Source organism: Cynocephalus volans, chromosome 8 (genome assembly GCF_027409185.1).
Source record: "Cynocephalus volans isolate mCynVol1 chromosome 8, mCynVol1.pri, whole genome shotgun sequence".
In the NCBI taxonomy this organism is placed as follows: Eukaryota; Metazoa; Chordata; class Mammalia; order Dermoptera; family Cynocephalidae; genus Cynocephalus; species Cynocephalus volans.
The window spans coordinates 137,063,166-137,084,162 of NC_084467.1; positions in this window are offsets into that span (position 1 = coordinate 137,063,166).

Here is a 20,997-nt window from a genome sequence, read left to right on the forward strand (position 1 = left end):
TGAATAAAGGGAGGACCCTTGATCATGAGAGTCTTCAAGGCCAGGCTGAGGCATGCAGATTTGATGCAATAATTGAAGAGAGTTGTATGAGGTTCTTCTGCAGTAAAGCGATGGAAGTTTTTTCCCATGTTTTCTATTTCCTTACTTTTCCTCCACTTCCATGCGAGCTTATTTTTAAATTTCTTTTTGACAGTAGTAAGATTTTAAAACCAGCCTTATGCTGACATTTTATTTTTCTAACAAGCTGTAAAATTGATCCTCACTACAAAAACCTGTAATAAAATTTTAGGACCATAACCGTTGAGTTAATGTGTTAAACTAGTAATTGAACATCTTTTTTCTCCCAGACATAATGCTAGACTGAGAGGACTACAAAGCTGAAGCATTTGCTCATTCACTCATTCAGTCAATATCTTGCAATGCTTAATAGGATATGATGCATGCCTTCATGTCTTACAATCTAGTGATCACACAGGACTGAAATAAATGGCCGGTTGAATGCAGTCTTCCCTTTTCTTCAGCTATCAGAGGGATTCACTCATCCCTCAGGCCGGTCTCTGGAGCTTTATGATTGGTTTAGGGGCACTAGAAGGGAGGACTCAGAATGGAGATGAAAAACAGTGGTAAGGTACTTTGAGGCTGCTGCAGCCTTTATTCTCATGTTATAAAACCCCATGTTGACACCCTAGATAACTTTCCATAGTTCCTGATGTCTTGGTCAGGAACAGTATTTCTTTTCCTAGACTGTTGAAAAAGTCATTTGAATCTACAATGGGGCTCAAGTAGAAAGGATGGAAAGAGCATGAAAGATTTCACCTTCTTACATAGTTTCTGGGATAGTGCCCAGCTGGGTGAGGGAGGCATGATAAATGAAAATTAATTATTTAATCAGCAGGTGGGAAGCACTTGCATCTAAAGGTTTTTAGTCTACAGTAAGCACATGCCATGCCATGTGGCCACACAGAGAGTTGAATGCAGCCTTAGATTGTATTACTAAAAGTATAGCTTCTAAGTATTTAAATGAAGAATTTCTGTTTTACTTTACATTGGCCAGTTTATGTCTAGAGTGTTTTATTCATCTTTAGGGATTAGGTTTCAAGATAGATGTAGGCAAATTGATCTCTAAAAGAATTAAGAGAGAAAATGGAAAAATGAAAGGACTTGAAACCAAGTGATATCTGGAATGGCTGAAGTGTGTTTATATGTTTTTACTGCAGAAGGAAGGACTCGAAGGGATTTGAGAACTGTCTTCCAATGTTAGACTGGGTCTGTGTGGACCCGAGAGCTGGAATTAGGAGCAACTCAAGAAAATATCAGGAAAATCCAAGAAAGGGAGAACTTCTCAATAATCAGAACCGTTCCAAGATGGAGTAGCTTGTCTCGGGTAGTGAGTTCCCCATCACTGGATAGATGTTATGAACATTTGGGGGTAATGTTGTAGAAGGATTCTAAAACCTGAAAGACACTAGGATTGTTTAATCCTGTAATTCTGTACTCCATAATGAATTTCATCACACCTCAATGTCCTCTGAGTGGTGAGAGGTAGAGCTAATGGGAATCCAGTGGACCTTGGATGAGTGGTAAAAGGGTGACTGACAGAGGCCCTGATTCTGAGGCATATTTGAGCCACCCTTAGAGGCAGGGGGTGGGGGAGGGGCAGGGGAAGAAAGAGAAAAAATTTCAAGAGAGAAAACACCTTTTGTTGCTCCTGACAAACATTTGGAACACAGCACTACCAACTTAATGCAGCCCTGCAGGGGAAAGGATGGTCCCTGCTGTAGGGGCCTCTCAACCTGGCTGCACTTCCCAAGGCAAGGGGCTGATCTTGGGCAACCTCTACTCTACCTCTAGGAGCTAATTAGGCCCTGGGGTTAGGGTGAAATGGGTGTTAAGTCTGTTGTCAGTAACAGGAGACAGAGCTTACACCAACTCTAAAGCTGTATTTGATACTTCCCGAACCCAGGATAAAGTCTGTTTCTCTTTCCCCCTTTGGCTCATTGGGTGCATTCCTGGTCTCTGGAATGTGTGGGCCTCGTCGCCAGTACATGTGAGGGTTCTGGAATTTGCTGCTGTTGCCTTCCTTCACTTGACATCAGTGCATTCCCCATTCACTGCCTTTGGTGTTTCTCTTTTCACATGTATTTGTCTTACATCGCCGACAAATTGTAAAATTCTTGAGGTGAAGATTGGCTTAGACTTTTTTTTTTTTTTTTTTTTAATTTTATTTTGTCGATATACATTGTGGCTGATTATTGCTCCCCATCACCAAAACCTCCCTCCCTTCTCCCTCCCCCCTCCCCCCCAACAATGTCCTTTCTGTTTGCTTGTCGTATCAACTTCAAATAATTGTGGTTGTTATATCTTCTCCCCCCCCCCCCGGTTTGTGTGTGTGTGTGTGAATTTATATATTAATTTTTAGCTCCCACCAATAAGTGAGAACATGTGGTATTTCTCTTTCTGTGCCTGACTTGTTTCACTTAATATAATTCTCTCAAGGTCCATCCATGTTGTTGCAAATGGCAGTATTTCATTCGTTTTTATAGCTGAGTAGTATTCCATTGTGTAGATGTACCACATTTTCCGTATCCACTCATCCGATGATGGACATTTGGGCTGGTTCCAACACTTGGCTATTGTAAAGAGTGCTGCGATAAACATTGGGAAACAGGTATACCTTCGACTTGATGATTTCCATTCCTCTGGGTATATACCCAACAGTGGGATAGCTGGGTCGTATGGTAGATCTATCTGCAATTGTTTGAGGAACCTCCATACCATTTTCCATAGAGGCTGCACCATTTTGCAGTCCCACCAACAATGTATGAGAGTTCCTTTTTCTCCGCAGCCTCGCCAGCATTTATCGTTCAGAGTCTTTTGGATTTTAGCCATCCTAACTGGGGTTAGATGGTATCTCAGTGTGGTTTTGATTTGCATTTCCCGGATGCTGAGTGATGTTGAGCATTTTTTCATATGTCTGTTGGCCATTTGTATATCTTCCTTAGAGAAATGCCTACTTAGCTCTTTTGCCCATTTTTTAATCGGGTTGCTTGTTTTCTTCTTGTACAGTTGTTTGAGTTCCTTATATATTCTGGATATTAATCCTTTGTCAGATATATATTTTGCAAATATTTTCTCCCATTCTGTTGGTTGTCTTTTAACTCTTTTAATTGTTTCTTTTGCTGTGAAGAAGCTTTTTAGTTTGATATAATCCCATTTGTTTATTTTTCCTTTGGTTGCCCGTGCTTTTGGGGTCGTATTCATGAAGTCTGTGCCCAGTCCTATTTCCTGAAGTGTTTCTCCTATGTTTTCTTTAAGAAGTTTTATTGTTTCAGGGTGTATATTTAAATCCTTAATCCATTTTGAGTTGATTTTAGTATACGGCGAGAGGTATGGATCTAGTTTCATTCTCCTGCATATGGATATCCAGTTATCCCAGCACCATTTGCTGAAGAGGCAGTCCCTTCGCCACTGAATAGGCTTGGTGCCTTTGTCAAAGGTCAGCTGACAGTAAGTGTGTGGGTTGATTTCTGGATTCTCTATTCTATTCCATTGGTCAGTGTGTCTGTTTTTATGCCAGTACCATACTGTTTTGGTTATTATAGCTTTGTAGTATAGCTTAAAGTCAGGTAGTGTTATGCCTCCAGCTTTATTTTTTTTGCTCAGCATTGCTTTGGCTATGCGTGGTCTTTTATTGTTCCATATAAATGTCTGGATAGTTTTTTCCATTTCTGAGAAAAATGTCTTTGGAATTTTGATGGGGATTGCATTGAATTTGTATATCACTTTGGGTAGTATGGACATTTTCACTATGTTGATTCTTCCAATCCAAGAGCATGGGATATCTTTCCATCTTCTTGTATCCTCTCTAATTTCTCTCAGCAGTGGTTTGTAGTTCTCATTATAGAGATTTTTCACCTCCTTGGTTAACTCAATTCCTAAGTATTTTATTTTTTTGGTGGCTATTGTAAATGGGCAGGCTTTCTTGATTTCTTGTTCTGCCTGTTGACTATTGGAGAAAAGAAATGCTACTGATTTTTGTGTGTTGATTTTGTATCCTGCTACTGTGCTGAAATCATTTATCAATTCCAAGAGTTTTTTTGTAGAGGTTTTAGGCTGTTCGATATATAGGATCATGTCATCTGCAAACAGGGACAGTTTGACTTCATCTTTTCCAATCTGGATGCCCTTTATTTCCTTCTCTTCTCTGATTGCTCTGGCTAGTACTTCCAACATTATGTTCAATAAGAGTGGTGAGAGTGGGCATCCTTGTCTAGTTCCTGTTCTTAAAGGAAAAGCTTTCAGCATTTCCCCATTCAGGATGATATTGGCTGTGGGTTTGGCATATATGGCTTTAATTATGTTGAGATACTTTCCCTCTATACCTAACTTATAGAGGGTCTTTGTCATGAATGAGTGCTGAACTTTATCAAATGCTTTTTCAGCATCTATAGAGATGATCATATGGTCCTTGTGTTTGACTTTATTAATATGGTGTATCACATTTATTGATTTGCGTATGTTGAACCAACCTTGCATCCCTGGGATGAATCCCACTTGATCGTGATGAATAATTTTACGTATGTGTTGCTGTATTCTGTTTGCTAGTAATTTAGTGAGGATTTTTGCATCTATATTCATCAAGGATATTGGCCTGTAGTTTTCTTTTTTGGTTATATCTTTACCTGGTTTTGGTATCAGGATGATGTTTGCTTCATAGAATGAGTTTGGGAGATTTGCGTCTGTTTCAATCTTTTGGAATAGTTTGTAAAGAATCGGTGTCAATTCCTGTTTGAATTTTGGTAAAATTCTGCTGTGAATCCATCTGGTCCTGGGCTTTTCTTTGTTGGGAGCCTACTGATAACAGCTTCAATCTCCTTTATTGTTATTGGTCTGTTCAAATTTTCTACATCTTCACGGTTCAGTTTTGGGAGCTTGTGTGTGTCCAGAAATTTATCCATTTCCTCCAGATTTTCAAATTTGTTGGTGTATAGTTGTTTATAGTAGTCTCGAATGATTCCTTGTATTTCAGATGAATCAGTTGTAATATCGCCTTTTTCATTTCTAATTTTTGTTATTTGGGTCTTCTCTCTTCTTTTTTTTTGTTAGCCATGCTAATGGTTTGTCTATTTTATTTATGTTTTCAAAAAACCAACTTTTTGATTCGTTGATCTTTTGAATTGTTTTTTGGTTTTCAATTTCATTCAGTTCTGCTCTGATCTTAATGATTTCTTTCCGTCTGCTAACTTTAGGTTTGGATTGTTCTTGTTTTTCTAGTTCTTTAAGGTGAAGTGTTAGGTTGTTCACTTGCCATCTTTCTATTCTTCTGAAGTGAGCGTTTAATGCGATAAATTTTCCCCTCAATACTGCTTTTGCAGTATCCCACAGGTTTTGGTGTGATGTATCATTGTTTTCATTAGTTTCAATAAATTTTTTGATTTCCTGCTTGATTTCTTCTTGGACCCATATGTCATTAAGTAGAATGCTGTTTAATTTCCATGTGTTTGTATATTTTCCAGAGTTTCGTTTGTTATTAATTTCTAGTTTTAATCCATTGTGGTCTGAGAAGATACATGGGATAATTGCAATTTTTTTGAATTTATTGAGACTTGATTTGTGACCTAATATGTGATCTATCCTGGAGAATGATCCATGTGCTGCTGAGAAGAATGAATATTCTGAGGTTGTTGGGTGGAATGTTCTGTAGATATCTGCCAATTCCAATTGGTCTAGAGTCTTGTTTAGATCTTGTGTTTCTCTACTGATTCTTTGCCTAGATGATCTGTCTAATATTGATAGTGGGGTGTTCGGGTCCCCTGCTATTATGGTATTAATGTCTATTTCCTTCTTTAGGTCTAATAGAGTTTGTTTTATAAATCTGGCTGCTCCAACATTGGGTGCATACATATTTATGATTGTTATGTCTTCTTGATGGATCAGTCCTTTTATCATTAAGTATTGTCCCTCATTGTCTCTTTTTATGGTTTTTAGTTTAAAGTCTATTTTGTCAGATATAAGAATAGCTACTCCAGCTCGTTTTTCTTTTTTGTTTGCATGGTAAATCTTTTTCCATTCTTTCACTCTTAGTCTGTGTGAATCTTTATGGGTGAGGTGGGTCTCTTGTAGGCAGCATATAGTTGGGTCCTGCTTTTTGATCCAGTCAGCCAGTCTGTGTCTTTTAATTGGGGAATTTAAGCCTTTTACATTAAGAGTTGTTATTGAAAGGTGTTGATTTATTCCTAGCATTTTATTGGTTGTTTGGTTGTCTTAGGTGTCTTTTGTTCCTTGCTTTCTGATTTACTGTTTGTTTTCTGTGTTTGTTGGTTCCTTAGGTTGTAGATAGTGTTTTTGTTAGCTTGTTTTCTCTTCATGAATGCCATTTTTATTATACTAGCGGGTTTAGATTTTTCTTGGGTTTTTATGGCAGTGGTAGTTATTTTTCAGGAACCAAACCCAGTACTCCCTTGAGGATTTCTTGTAAGGGTGGTCTTGTGGTAGTGAACTCCCGCAGTTTTTGTTTGTCTGAGAAATATACTATTTGCCCCTCATTTCGGAAGGATAGCCTTGCAGGGTAGAGTATTCTTGGCTGGCAATCTTTGTCTTTTAGTATTTTGAAAATATCATCCCATTCCTTTCTAGCTTTTAGGGTTTGTGATGAAAAGTCTGATGTTAATCTGATTGGGGCTCCCTTATAGGTGATTTGACGCTTCTCTCTTGCAGCTTTTAAGATTCTCTCTTTATCTCTGAGTTTTGCCAATTTGACTATGACATGTCTTGGAGAAGGTCTTTTTGGGTTGAATACATTTGGAGATCGTTGAGCTTCCTGGATCTGAAGATCTGTGATTTTTCCTATACCTGGGAAGTTTTCCGCCACTATTTTGTTGAATATGTTTTCAATGGAATCTCCATTTTCCTCCCCTTCTGGAATACCCATGACTCGGATATTTGATCGCTTATGGTTGTCTGATATCTCTCTCAGATTTTCTTCCATGTCCTTGATTCTTTTTTCTTTCTTTTTGTCTGCTTGTGTTATTTCAAACAGCCCATCTTCAAGTTCAGAGGTTCTCTCTTCATCTTCGACAAGCCTGCTGGTTAAACTCTCTGTTGTGTTTTTTATTTCGTTGAATAACTTCTTCAGTTCAGCAAGTTCTGCTACATTTTTTTTCAGGACATTGATTTCCTTGTACATTTCCTCTTTCAGATCCTGTATACTTTTCCTCATTTCATCATGATGTCTAGCTGAGTTTTCTTGTATCTCATTCAGTTTCCTTAGAATTATCATTCGAAATTCCTTGTCAGTCATTTCAAGGGCTTCTTGTTCTATAGGATCTAGAGTTTGAGATTTATTAACTTTTGGTGGTGTACTTTCTTGATTTTTTGTATTTCTGGTATCTTTTTTTTGGTGTTTATTCATTGTGGCCGGGGGTTTCACAGTTCACCGGTTTAAGACTAATGACTAACTAGGATGTTGCTGTGGTTGCCAATTTGGTATGGCTCCCTCCGTGACTGCTCAGTTGGCCTCTAGTGCCTTGTGTGTGTGGTTGCCTCGGGTCTTGGGCTTCTCCGGGGAGCCACCTTTCTGGTCAGCTTGGACTCTGCTGGGCTGGTGGATCACGTACCACAGGGTGTGTGATCTCTGTTGAGCTTTCACTTCCCGTGCAGGACTTCTCCCTGTTCCGTGTGCTCTGGCCCAGGCTGTTAGATCGTGCAGTGGCGACCCCACCGGGTGTGTGGTTTCTGTCGAGTCTCTGCCTCCCTGGCCGCACGTCTCCCCACTCTGTGCGTACTGTGCTGGGCTGGGGCGTGTCTTCTGCACCCCTCGTCTATCAGCTGGGCCTTCAAGACCCTGCTCAGCACCGCCTCGCCCAGGAAGTCTACCAGGTTTCTGCTGGGCACAGACGACCGGTCTCTCTGTGTGCCTTTGTAGCACTATGTAGATCTTTCTCGGGTCTTGTTCACCTTTGTATCCCCCCAGTATAAACCGAGTCTAGCGCCCACCTGCAGCCTGGTCTCCGGCCGGTTCAAGCGGACCTGGGAACTCTCCTACCACACTATTCCCAACCAGAAATTCGTTAGGCTTTTTTCCAAACTGGTGGTCACAGAGATGGTGTCTGCCTCCCAGTAACAGGGAGTTTACCTGGGGCCGGAGTCCAGGGTATGGTGGAGTGACGGGTACTACTTTGCCCTCCCGACTCTGGCCCGGGACACCCCTGCCACCAGCCCCGCCAGAGAACCGCGGAGGGAGTTGGAGCCGAGGCCGGTCCGCAGGCTCCGGAAAGCCTGGCGCCAGGCCAGCAAGTGGGAGGGCTCAGTGATGGCCGAGCAGGGCGGAGCTGCCCGCACCTGGGAAAATGGAGGCAGCACCGGCGGTGAGTGGGCTGGTGGTGCAGGTGGGAGCCGCGTGGGCATCCACCCCCGAACAGAGCTGTGCCAGGGATCACTCACAGTGCTGTGCCAGGTCGGGCGCTCGCTCTGTCTCTGGTTTGTTGCCTTCCGTGTTCTCGGCGCTGCCGCCTCGGGCTGTTCAGTCGCGGCGCCGCTCGGGCGCTCCCAGGAATCTTCTTTAATGCCGGCCTGAAACCTCGAATCCTGAATAGGGCAGCTGGCCGCCTTCAGCGCGGCCCCGGCCTTCGGGATCCTGGCTGCATCCACAGCAGCCCTGGCGCCGTGTTCCCTGTTTCGAGACTCGCTTTTGCAGCTAAGAAACAGTTCTTTTCCTGCTCCACACTTCAAAGCTGTTGCCTGTAAATGAGGCAGCCTCTGCTGCCGGGGGGCAAAGTGGCGGTCACCCCCCACGACCGGTCAGCAGCAGCAGTCCTCCCTTAAGAGATGGCGAGAGGAAGGTCCACAGGTTTCCCGGCTGCCTGAGGCCCAGTGGCCACCTTTTTCACCTCAGGTACTCCGCGCCAGCCGCCGCAGCCGCCGCCATCTTTTTTTTTTGGCTTAGACTTTTGTGTGTTTCCCGCAGCACCTAGCCCAGAGCTTTTGCATGATGGGGGTGCTTATTCAAGTACTGATGATGAATGTCAACTTGTCAAAGTAGCTCTTTTTTACATAAAGGAGAAGATATTGGCTAATTTTTGTCTAGGAGAGTTGTGGGGTTTTTCATTGTAACCAGTTATCACTGAACACCAGATCTTTTCCTTTTTAAAACTAATATGTAATAATCATGCCTATTTGTGTGGTATATGTGATACTTTGATAGGGTATATAACGTGTAATGATCAAATCAAGGTAATTGGGATATCCATCACCTGACGGGTCTTTTCTTTTCAAAAAACCCTTTAGGCATACTGATTGGCTTATATCTTTTGCAAATTCTTGTAGATGGGCTAGGTATTGGATACCTTTGGGTCTCTCCTGGCCCAGCACTTGGGGATCCCCTTTGAGGTCTGTTTGGCTGTTTGTTACAGCAAGTTTTGGGGATTTTGCTGATGATAGTATGAGTCTATCCAAAGTCAACAATACACTCACCTCACCCCATGACTTGGGCTGCTGCTTCTCCTAGCAGAACAAGTAAAATACTTTTCAAGAAACCACACATGCCTATTAAGCTCTTAAATGTCTAAAAGGAAGGGAAACCTGAAGGAGGGTGGCATTGCCAAGGCTGGCAGACATGTGGCCCTGCAGGGTGATGGCGAGCTCACACATCACCTCTCCTTGGCCCTTTTCCTTGTTCCCTCTGGAGAAGGCCGCAGGTAAAGGGCAGATAGCTTGACACTCCTTAAAGGAGAGCCTTATCGAGCTAAAGCAAGTCATTTCAAAGCAGGGACTTTTTTTTCCACTGCCTGGCTAAAAGTTCATATGTGGGGAAACCAAGGAAACCACCTTTGAAAGGCAGCACGTGGACAAAATTATAGAATCTGAAACTGTGTTCTTATATTTTAAAAATAACAAAACTTGGCAGGTAATGGGAGCACACTATGCTTTAATTGCTTTGGGTATTAATTAAAGAGGATAGAACAGGCTTTCAGGGAGGGATTTTTATGACTGTAGGAGTGTTTGAACATTATCTTTGTCTATGTGTATATATACATTTTATAAATAATCACAAAAGTTGAAGGAGAAAAAGAAACATGGCAGGCTCACTTTACTGCCAAAACAAAGATTATTATCTACAGTAAAGTATCACTGGCTCCCAATGGGAGTGTGTGCTGGGCAGTGTTCTCACAATGCTCAGCCTTAATTTTTCCTATCTTGATTTCAAGCTGTTCATCCCCGTTGCCCAATTATCTTCCCTTGTGCCACTCAAATTACTTTTCCTCTTCAATACTTAACAACTATAAAACACCAAACCACTGTCTTGTCCCATCCTTTCAAATCATTACTGACGGAGTGCAGCGAGCTGGCTAGGCTATTTGCTCCTGTTTTCAGTGGGTCCCTGTATTATCTAACCATTATGGTTGCTCTTCTCTGGGGAATTTGCAGGTTTTTATAACAAAAGCTAAGATAGCTGTGAAGAAATTTCCTGTGGCTCCAAGTTCTCTCTCGAGAGTGCTCAGCAGCCTTGTAGCATTTTTCTTCTGCTTTCCAGATGAGAGGGAGTAAAAAAAAAAAAAGTGTCTAGTGTTGTCTTTAACTAGCTGTGACATTGAGGAAGTCATTTCTTAGGGTCACAGATTTCTTATCTTTAAATGAAGGGATGGATCGGATTGTCTCGAAAGTTTCCTTTGGCTGTACCATCTGTGATTCTGCTCCAGCTTAGCCTTCTCCACCCATGCTCCATACCATGGGGCACCACGTGCGTACAATAGACAAGAAATGATTGCATTTCAAGGGAGGGAGAGCTGAGCCCAAGTGAGTGAAATGACATTTGCAAAGCCCTGAGAAGCTGAGCCTTGTAATATGGCAATTGATTAAAATTTCCTAGTACAACACCCTGAATATTTTAGAGAAAAGAACCTATATAAATTTGATGCATAAATGATTCTTCTTTCATTCTAATTCATATGCTCTCCATAGGCTAAAATGAGACCTCACTGGTGTTCAAGTTGAGGATGTAAATTTTTTCCCACTCTTGTTATTTTTTGTGCTGTTCCAGGTGCATTTTAATTGGTCAACAATAAGAAGGAATAGCAGAGGGCCCAAGCTGGTCCGGGGATGTGGAATATGGGGTGGTGGATGGGACGATAGTCTGGCATTGGATACAGTCTGCAGACACAGCCTGCTTTTCTCACTGATGACAGAGTTGTCTTAGAGGGGGTGGCATTCTTCAGTTTCCATCTTAGCAGTCCAGAGACCTGGAGAAGCCAAAGGGACCTTCGCAGAAGCCCAGCAAGGCCACACTAAACACATGGTAATGAGATAAGAGATGCTCAGTTTCCATGGGTTCAGGTTTCAGGACACACCTCTGGGCTTCAAGCCACTCCTTGAGGTCTCAGGCCCCTCTTCCGAGCCCTCCCCTAGAGGTTGCTGGTTGGACCTATTTTCAGCACCAACTCAGGGAAATTGAGACCTCAAGGGGCTGATTTATGCAAATCCACTGTCTGCCCATGCTCAGTAGAAAGGGGATATATAACCCTAGTAGCCAAGCATGCCCAGTAAAGTGGAATTTATCCTTTGAATGACCGTCCACTAGAGGTGCTAAAGAGCACAGAATATTCTTGAATACATCTGGTACATGTGATAGGATCTGACCAATGAACATGTTCTAAAAGGAGACCAACTGAGCATGTGCAAGATGATGTTACATACCAGAGAACCATCCCCTTAGCTGAATATTCATTAGACAGCATGACTATGTATTAGATAGCAAAACTGTAAAAGCCGAATCCTGGCAGAAGGCGGGGTTGGTGCTCACTTTCTTGGGGCCACCCGGCACTTCATGGGCTGAGGTGTGTATGCTTTACTTTTGTGTTAAACTTACTTTTAGCAGGTGGCTGCTCACTCTCTTGAGCCAGCCTACACTCTGTACTAAACTTGAAGGGTGTATTTCTTACTTTTGTATTAAACCTGGTGTGGGCCCTGCTCAGTCTCTGGAGCTGTGCCGCACTCTCTCTGTGAAATCTGGATCTCTTATTCGTTACATTAAACCTGTTCTCACTTTCTACTGTGACTCTGCCCTTGAATTCTTTCCTATGGCGGAGTCAAGAACCTGGTAAGAGGACAGGGTGGGTTGAGTTCGACTATTGGGCCCCCCAGTTCCCTTCTCCTCTGGCATCAGTGCTATACAACATATGCCAAATGGTTGGGGAAACGAAGAATAATAATCACCTTTAACATGGAAAGAAGCCTTAGGAATGGCGTTGGAACTATGTTCCAATACTTAAAAGACTGTCATGTGGAAGAAGAATTAGGCTTGTTTCTATACTTTCGAGAATGTTACTGGTGGAAGTTACAGACAGATTTTGGTTTGATTTCAAGAAAAATATTCCAGTAGTGTGTCAGAAATTGGAACAATAACATTTTACATCTTTCTAGTGTTTTACAGTTACAAAAGTGCTTTTCATACCTAATTTAATGGCACTGTGAGTTAGGTAGAGCCAGTATTATTATCATTATTGTCATCATTACCAACAACGCCATTATTTTCAATCAGATGTGAAAACAGAATTATATATTAAACTATTTATTCAGACTCATGAAACGGTTAAGTGGGTAAGTCTAACTCCTTCCCCTATACTTTTCATTAAACCTACACACACACATACACACACATCCCCCCCCCCCCCCCCAGTTATTATCGCTGTGTAACAAACCACTCACAGCTTAGTGGCATAAAACAGCCATTTCCTTCTGCTCACAGACTCTGTGTGTCATGAATTCAGACAAGGCACGGTAGAGATGCTTTATCTCTGCTCCAGGATGGGTGGGGTCTCTGCTACGAAGACTCAAAGGTGGGAGTGACTTGATGATTGGGAGTTAGAATCGTCTAGAGGCATCTTTACCCGTTTGTCTGGTGGCTCATGCTGGCCATCAACTGAGAACTCAGCTCTCCACGTGGTTGAGATTGGGCTTCCTAATAAAATGGCAGCTGGGTATCAAGAGCAAGTGTCCCAAGAGAGCAAAGCAGAAGTGTATGGCATTTTTATGACCCAGCCTTAGCAGTCACATGGCATCACTTCCACTCTATCCTATTAGCTGAGGCAATCACAAAGGCATGCCCAGTTTCAAGGTGAGAGACACAGAGCCTGCCTTTTGCAGGGAGGAGAACCAAAGCCACATTGTATGAAGCATGTGGAATCAGAGATATTGTCATGGTCATCTTTGGATATACAATCTGCCACTGTGTGTGTATGCGTGTGTACGTGTGTGTGTGTATTTTTCTGAATTAAATATCAGACATGGTAAATGCATGATTTGTGAATTTACTAATGTGAATATGTTTTAAAAGTAAGTTCTGTTTTTTTATACCTGCAATAAATAATCTCAATTGAAAATACTAAAGTTACCATTTATTTCTAGTAATATGAAAGACTGGATGCCTCTTGGTATAGAATACCTAAAACTGCTGATGCAATAAAAAAGATACATCTTCTAAATGAATGAAGAAACTGGCAGGCAGGTGGCGGAAATCCTTGGAGGCCAGAGACAGCAAGAAACATGACTCGAGAAAGCCAGCTTCGTGCTAAATCTGGTGTGGATGTGGGGGCATCTGCAGATACCTGGTGATCTAGAGCTTGAGTTTCATGTGAAATCTACATGAAACAGTGTCAGCCAAGGCCATCTAGATCAAAGCAGAATGAGTGGGATTGGAGACCCTGACATAAAGACACCAGACACTCAAGGCTAGGTTCTTAATGAAAAAATAAAACCCACCCTGTTGAGGGATATGGGGGAGGGACAAGTGCCTCTCTCAGTCTTTGTTCCAAATGGAATGGAAAAAAAGAAACAAAAAAATCCCGTTGGGAACATCTAACCACATGCCCACCCCCCTGAAGGTTCAGAGGTGGGATTCATATCATCTTTCTAAGCCCCGAAATCATGATGCAAAAATATGTTTACAATGGTCTGGGTTGAGGCACACAGTGCCAGTGCCTCAGAGCCAGCCTGGGGACCCGAGGCATGGAGAAGGGGACCAGATTCCCTCCCACAACCAGGCACACTGTGCCAGCATCTCGGGGCCGGTCTGAGGAAACAAGGCATGGAGCCAGGAACCGGACCCTCCTCTCACAACCAGACACACTGCCCCAGCACCTTGGGGCTCACCCGGGGACCCAAGGCATGGAGAAAGGGACTGGACCCCCCTCCCACAACCAGGCACATCATGCCAGTGCCTTGGTGCCTGCCTGGGGTCGTGAGGTATGGAGCCAGGGACCAGACACTCCCCACAACCAGGCACACTGCCAGCGCCAAGGATCATGCCAAAAACATCACCTCCATGTGGATGGCCCACCACAGCCAGCACAAAAACCATGGCTGCCACAAAAGGGGCTAGATTACACAACCACCACGCAGATGGTCCACCAGCCCCTGGAGCGCATTGACACAAGGAGAGTCACCAGCAGAGACCAAAGAAAAGAGGAGGATGTCTCTCCCCACAAAGCCCACCCCAGAGTGACAGAAGAAGCATCTGCTCTATGATAATATTGGGGGTCCTGATCACACCTCTCAGCATTGGACAGATCACAAATCAACAGAGTAACCGTTATTCTTTCAGAGGGAGAGAAGAAATCTAGGGTAATTAGAGCAGGGAGTGGGGAAAGAGGGGGGATGGGGAGAGATTGGACAAGGGGCATAAGCAATAATTACAATTTGTAACAATATATATGACAGGAATATTGATTTGATCAACATATTTCAATGTTGAACCCCCAAAATATGTATAATCAATTTTGATACTATAAAAATTTAAAAAACCTAAACAAAACAACAAAACAAACAATGGTTCTGGGTCAGTTGTGTCTCCAAGATCCTGTCAGAAGGAAATGCAAATTCTCTCTGGGGAAACCCAGACCACAGAGGTTTTTCACAGATATAGTTCCAAAGAATATGTGTTTACACACACACACACACACACACACACACACACACACACACACGCACACACACACGCACACACACACACACACGCACGCACACACACACACACGCGCACACATACTCATATGCACACACTTCCCAAACTGCAAAGTATGGGGGGAAACAAGATACCTGCAGCCAAATCTTTTGTAACGGTTGTCTGACCATGCCATCCTCCTCTCTCAATGTGTCCTGGAACTCTTTGCCTGGAATATTAACTTCTGGCAGCTAACTCCAGGGCCCCTCTATTCATTCTGCATGGGCCTAGAATGGTATTTTGCTGACTGTGGCCAGGGTCATCTGGGAAGGATCAGTGGGTGGGACTGGGAACCTGGGCTCTGTGTGGTTAATTCAGGGTCTAATTTGTGGGGCCCCTGGAGCAGCTGATACTTCCAAAGCACACAGCTGGTTTCTCACAGTGTTGTTATTTGAGGACTATTGGGAATGGCAGAAGAGCATCAAGCGGTGGACCTCCTTTCTCAGGCTCAAGAGGAAATTTAGCAGCAGTGGTTCACGCCCTTGGCAATCTCGGGATGGAGGAAATGAGAGGACAGTGGAGGAAGAGGATTGTGAGGAGAAAACCCCTCTTTCTGAAGATCTCTAAAGAATAATTCCATATTTTACTGCAGTTCCCAGCCAACTTCTAAAATTCTTCATTTTGCTAAACCCGAATATTTCTTCTGATGTTTAGCAAGTTGATAACACTTACTGAGCTCTCCTCTGTGAGACACAAAGGAACATGTGCACATGCTCCCTGACTGTAAAGTGTACTCAATTCCAGCTTCCCCAAAAGAGCAAAGAATTAGAATTGATGAAGTTAATGATGGAAGTATCAAAAGTACAAGAAAAGAGCTATGAAAACAGGGACACATAAACATGGTTTTATTTGATATACAGCAGTACTTTTTAAAAATCATATTTTTTATGTCAAGTAGAAAATAAAAACAAAAATTATGGGCATGTAAGAGGTTGGACAGGAGTCATAGGGTTTGAGCAACAGGCCAGGGACCGACTTCCGTCTCTCGGTCTTTTCTTCCTTTCCAACTCCTTGTCCCTGCCACGGGCTGGAGTAGCCTGCCTCGCTCCTTCCCTGTTTCTTAAGTCTTCTTAAAATTGCTGTGTCCTGAGAGCTTGTCAGTTCCAAAGCCTTCTTTTCTATTTCTCTCAGCTGGCCCAGGGGCCCTCAAGCAAACAGGTGGCCTTGCAGCTCCCTAAGTAGTCCAGAGGCTCCGAGATGGTTATGCTGAGAAGCCCTGTCCATGCACCAGCACAGAGCCAGCAACTGCAGGCAGGTTGCCCATGGTGAGGGCTGCTAGTGACAGGGGATGACCAGGGCGGGCACTGTTGTCAGGGCAGACACCCTGGAGGATCCGGGCTGTCAGCAGCTTGCTGAAGGTGGCAAGTGTCTTGAGTAGGGCAGCGAGGATAGAGAGAGAACCTCGGAGGGAGCAGGACTGAGCAAGACTTGAGCATGAGAAGGGAGGGAGTGAACGGGTGTTTGGCAGTGATTATAACTGTTCAGATATTTAGGACCTGAATCCCTGCTCCTGTCGCCATGCTTCCTCTCCTTTCTACCTCTCACTCACAGTCAGAGTACACTGCTTTGGATTACACTGCACTCAGGGGGCAGGTGGATGGAGCTAGAACAAAGAAGTCCAATGGATTTCTGGTTGAATCTTCTTCTTTGCCTTGCATAAACAATAATTTAAAAAGCTGAGGCTTGTACATTTTTTTTTTTAATTCTAAAAAGCTTGGCTTTAAATACCAAGAATCAAAGTGTAGAAAGCTGAAATTTTAGAAGGCAGGATGACATAATTTATTTCCCACTCAAAAGGAGACAGAAATGTGACCAGCTGGGGAAAGGAAGAGAACCAAAGTGGGTATTGTTAGAACTGAGGTGCTGCCAGAGTTTCTGCGAAGGGGTCAGCATCTCCATTCTCCTGACCTGAGTTACAGGACAGGGGGTGGGACTGGGCAATTGGCACTGCAAATGGATCAAAACGAGTGCCAAGAACAGCAGGCACTTGCGCCTCTCTTCCTGGACTGTGACCAAGACCAAGTAGACCTGCCCCTGTTGGTGTCTGGACGGTGGAATAGCCATGGCTGGGGAAAGTCTAGGTTGGCAGGTCTGAGGGCAGCCTCCCGGAGTCCCACCAACTTCCGTGCTTTCCAGGGTGGAAGCAGAGGGCATCCAAACAGTTCTCATGGCACCTATAATGGCTGCAGAAGTGGCTGGGAACAAGCTGCTAGGCCATGAGGAACCTGGAGTTAGATTCTCCAAGGAGGTTTCTTCTCACCAGAATGTGCATGCCTCCTGGTGAGAAGCCACAGTACGAGAGGAAGTTGAGGACCAGAGAAGATGAGGTATCCCTCAGTGCGGTGGGCTGGACAGAGGGCAGCTCGAAGATCTTTCCCTGAAACCAGGACAACACCTGCCTCTCCCCAACTAAATTCTGAGCATTTAGTACATTCTCAGCAAGAGGAGGAGAAGAACCGGGAGTGGAGATTAACCATATCTAAGTCCACATTAACCATATCTAAGTCCACATTAACCATATCTAAGTCCAAAAGAGACTGAGTAACCTTGAACTGGAAAGATTATGATTTCTGCTAGGGAAAGAATGAGGGTTCATGAGCTCAGTTCTGTTATACACAACAAAAATACTGCATTTTTTTTAGCAGTCCACTGCTGCACAACTGCACTTGTCATAGATGGAGTGAAGATACCGAAAAGAAGTTGAGTAGGAGATGAATGCAGATACCTCTAGAGGGGAAGCTCTAGGCTCAGAGGAGCTAACTTTGGTGAGAACTTGACTAGTGTCCATGAGGGGACCGGGAATGGGAGAAAGTGTGTTGACGTTGCATGCTGCACAGAGAGGGCTGCAATAGACCCCCGTCCACTTCAGTTTTCCAGTACATCGATGTGTTTAATTGGCAGCTCTTGTTATGTCCTCAAATAGCTCTTTACAGGGGATCATTATGAACCCAAGGACGGCTTCAGCTTCTCCCGACCTTTCCAGCTCCAAGCACACAAAGCCTGTCCACACGTGCTGTGAGAATGCCTCCCGTACTTAAGTCACGGATGGGCTGTGCTTGTTGTGCGTCTCCATGTGCTGCATGTGATCAGATGGGGCCAGACCAAGACATCACTCAAGCTTCATTCTCTGCTCCTGAAAGGTCTCCTGATAAGGACAGGGAAGCAGAAGGCGAGACGAGTTCACTTGTTCTGAACCAGAATATAAAGAAAAGAGCCAACTATCTATATCTAAAACTAAACCACCAAACCCACCCCTACTTCCAATCACTGAACAGCCACCTGTGAAATTTAGTAGGAAAATTACCTGCAAGCTGGTTCTCCAGATCAAGGAAGATTTTCATAAGAAGAGTGGTATTTACAGCACTGTCACCTGAGCTCTGCGGTGAGGAGCTTCTTTCTTTCTTCTGCGGTTCCCCCCTTTCCTTGATCTGTGTTATCTTCTCCCTTTTACTTTATCCTTTCCCCTTTTTTTGTGTGTGCCTTTCTCATCCTAATGCTTGACCTGTTCTTGTTCCCCCACCTTCAATTTTGCATCCCAGGAAAAAATGGGATTTTCCTCCCTTTAGAGGAACTGGGTTTTCCTTTGTAAAATTCAGAGAAAGGCCTCAGATCCTAGACTGTTTATGAATTGGGAGTTTCACCTTCTCCCAGAAATTTTGCTTGTGCAGCAGGTTTTTCAGAAAATTATGAATTGCTGCTAGAGAAGAGATGGATTTGGAAAGATTTAGCACATTGGCAGAGACTGATCAATCCATGTACAGAAGTTAGGACCTCAGGGCTTTAAGGGGATGGCACAGGGTATGGGGAAGTTTTAAGGAGGCAGAGGAACTCTTACCATCTCTGATGGATGACGATTATACTCACTAGACTCTCAGATAAACTAATTACAGTTACAATGCTACTGAGTGCATTACATGTGACTCTCCAAATTACGTTTTGAATGAATAGTTGTGACCTTTTAATTGATTCATGTATTTTATTTCTTTAATTTTTTGGAGGGGGGCTTTGGGTTTAGAGTAGCATTAATCATCCTTCCCTGATCATGCAATATGATTATCATTACTCTTTGCAAAATCATTTTCTTATGTTATTATGTTATTTGTTCTTCATTTTTCAGGTCCCCATTTCCATTTCCTTCTCCTGCATTGACAGTTATTCTGAAGTGCTCAATCTATGACCTTGAGTATATATGGATCTATGAGGAATACTGCCGTTTCATGCATGTCATTTGATAAAGTTATGGAGGATTTAAAACATTTACCAAAGAAGAAAGCCCTGTGAATCCTTATGTACCTTTCAACTGCAGTGATTATCATCTCATGGCTAATTTTTTTCCCCCTCTATATTGCTACCCTTCCCTTCCCTATTTATTTTTTTCAATCAAATCCCAGGTGTATTAGTCCATTTAAGTTGTTTATAACAAAATACTTGGAACTGGGTAATTTATAAAGAAAAACAACATTCATTGCTTACAGTTTCTGAGGCTGGGAAGTCCAAAGTCCATTTGGTGGTGGCAACAGGGACCCAGGGGTCTCACATTGCAAGATGGTGGAAGCAGAGAGAGCAGAGAGAGACAGACAGACTCTCCTCTTCTTTTAAAGCCCTCAGAACCATGCCCCTGACAACCATTTTTAATCCAATCACTATTGCATGGTCTTACAATCCAATCACCTCTTCAAGGCTCCAGCTTTCAATTACCATAATGGGATTTTCCACCTGTTAACAGTCACAGTGGGGGCTAAGTTTCTAATACATAAAACATGGGGGGACAGAATTCAAGCATCAAAGAGTTTTGGGGTGACATAATTCAATCCACTACATTCTGCCCCTGGCCCCCTCAAACTCATGGTTTTTCACATACAAATACATTAATTTAATCCCCAAAGTCTTAACTTGTTTCAACTCAAGAGTCTGAAGTTCAAAGTCCCATCTGTGAAATCAGTACAAGTTATCTATCTACTTCCAAGATACAATGGTGGGACAAACATAGGGTACATATTCCCATTCCAAAGGGAGAAATAGGCCAAAAGAAAGGTGTAACAGGTCACAAACAAGTCCGAAGCCCAGCAGAGCAGGCATTAAATCTGAAAGCAGGTGAATCAGGTACCTTGACTCCATGTTCTACCTCCTCTGCACGCTGGTTTGGGGGTTGGGTCCCCAAGTCCTTGGGCAGCTCCACTCCTGTGGCTTTCCTGATCTCGGGCCACACTTCACCTCTCCCAGGCTGGTGTTCCAATCTGGTAGCTCCACAGGTCTGGGATCTCCATGGTGGTCCCATTCTCACGGCTCCACTAGGGAGGGCACTGTTGGGGTTTCTCTGCTGCACCTCTGACCCCACATTTTTGCTTGGCATTGCACTAGCAAAGGCTGTCTTCAGTGACTCCACCCTGTGACGGATCTCTTCCTGTGCCTACAGACTTTTCCATATATCCTTCGAAATCAAGGTGGAGGCTCCCAAGCCTTCCCAGCTTTGGCATTCTGTGAGCCTACAGACTAACACCTTATGGTCACTGCCAAGGCTTCCAGCTTGTATCTTCCAAAGCTGTATGACCAGCCACAACTGGGACCAATTTACCAACAGCTGGAGCAGCTAAGACAGCTGGGGTGCTGGTATTGGAAGCAGCTTCCCAAGGTAGTCCTGGGCAGTGAGCCTGTGGAAAGTTCCTCAAGCCTGTTCCCCAAGACCATTCTGTCTCCCTAGGTCTTTGGGCCTGAAATGGAAGGATTGGCCCCAGAGGCTTCTGCAACGCTTTCAGGGCCTTTTTCTCCTTCTCTTGATAATCCCTTTCCTTTGTACTAATCTTCTTAGCACCACTGGATTTTTCTTCTGAAAATGCTCTCTGCTTCTCTACCACATGGCCAGGCTCCAAATTTTCCAAATCTTTACATTCTGCTTCCCTTTTGAATTCTGGCTTTATATCATGCTTTTGCTGCCATAACTCAGCGTAGGCTGTTAGAAGTAACCATGCAGCTTTCTTAATGCTTTGCTGCTTGGAAATTTC